Here is a 1785-nt window from a genome sequence, read left to right on the forward strand (position 1 = left end):
AGCACCACAACTCAAAAGCATCAACTCTTCTTCAGTCTTCCTTATTCATTGTCCAGCTCTCACATGAATATGAGGCGATTGGAAATATCATGGGTTGTGTCAGGTGCACCTTAGTCCTCAAGGACACATCCTTGCTCTTCACTTGAAACAGTTCATTCACGGTTGACTTTCCCAATGCTACACATCGTCTAATGTCCTAAAAATGCATTAGATGAAGGAAAAGAGTGGGAGAACGGACACTGGAATAGAGACTCAGTGAAAAATCACCTTCTTCTCCATATCCCCCTTTGTTGAAGATTATCACATGGTTGGGATCCAAAAATTTTAGTAACAGAGGAGTATAAAACTTAAAAACCTGGAGTTACTGAAAGGTAAGTGGAAGAGCAATTGTCTTGAGAGGCACCTTTGACCCTGGAGAGCTAGGTGGGTCAGGCAAGCTAAGACCCAGGGGAGAGAAAGCAGGGAATTAGAGACTTAAGTTTTTTTTTTTTTTTTTTTTCTAATCTTGCCTTAGGGATGTAAAGAAAAAGGGACCCTTAACTTTCCTTCCAGGACAACAAAGAATATAAGACTAATGTGTTCACTCGTTTATTCAACAAATGGCATATTTGTTAAATGTTTACTGTATCAGAGGCATTTTGCTAGAGTACTAAATTACAAAGATGACTAACTACACACAGACACTGAGAATTTATATGCAGAAGAAGCCAGATTACAACTGATTCCAAACTAAGTATGGTTACATTTGAGTACACTAAATAAAATTCTCACAGAATTGTTGGCCTCATTTACAAAAGATGATGGCAACAACCAAGAGAAACATTTGTACATTTATGAAGATAGATTTCCTCTTTATGACAATGACATCCATTATTATAGCTTATATATTTTTTTTTTCCTTCACTGTAGTACAATTTCTCCTATAACTGCAAGTTACATCTATTATTCCAAGAATGGGCTACTTTTCAGAATGGAAGGCTAAGATGCAAGATAAACTAAAATCTTAGAAAACAAAGCTGATTTTTAGTTACAGTTACCATATTTTTCTTTTTCTGAGTAAAATGTCAGTGCATGTGGAATAATAATATTTGCACAACCTATGAAAAATAATCTTGGAGCTACCAACTGCTTCAATGGAGTATGGGGATGAAAAAAATAGACTCTTTGGAGGGCAGAGCTTTAGAAATATTGAGATAATTTGCCCTCCATTAAGAGTGCATGTATATGATTTATCTATTAAAACAACAAACAAACAAAAAACCTCACTGCTATTGAGTCAATTCCAACTCATAGTGACCCCTTTTGGTTTTCCAAGGCAGTAAATCTTTACAGAAGTAGATTGCTCAAGCTTCCTTCCGTGGAGTGGCTGTTGGGTTTGAATCGCCAACCTTCTGGTTAGCAGTCAAATGCCTTAGGCACTGTGCTAACAGAGCTCTACCAGAGCTCTGATTTATGTGTAATGAATCCTATATAGTACTGATCTTATCTCCAAGAAAGAATGATGTAGTTATTTTCCAGTGCTTTCATTTATATTAGCTAATGAACAGATTCTAATGATGTATGATGGCTTTATTATGTGATTGTGGTTATGTATCATCAAGTTAGTTCTGACTCATAATGACCTAATGTACAAAAGAGTGAAATATTGTCTGGTCCTGCATTATCCTCATAATCGTTGCTATGTTTGAGCCCATTGTTGTACCCTCTGTGTCAGTCCATGTACTTAAAAGATTTCATAATATTTGGTGACCTTCTTTCTATTTTACAAAGAATTATATCCTTCTG

Source organism: Orycteropus afer, unplaced genomic scaffold (assembly GCF_000298275.1).
Source record: "Orycteropus afer afer isolate SDZICR_OR568_19922 unplaced genomic scaffold, OryAfe1.0 scaffold00511, whole genome shotgun sequence".
In the NCBI taxonomy this organism is placed as follows: Eukaryota; Metazoa; Chordata; class Mammalia; order Tubulidentata; family Orycteropodidae; genus Orycteropus; species Orycteropus afer.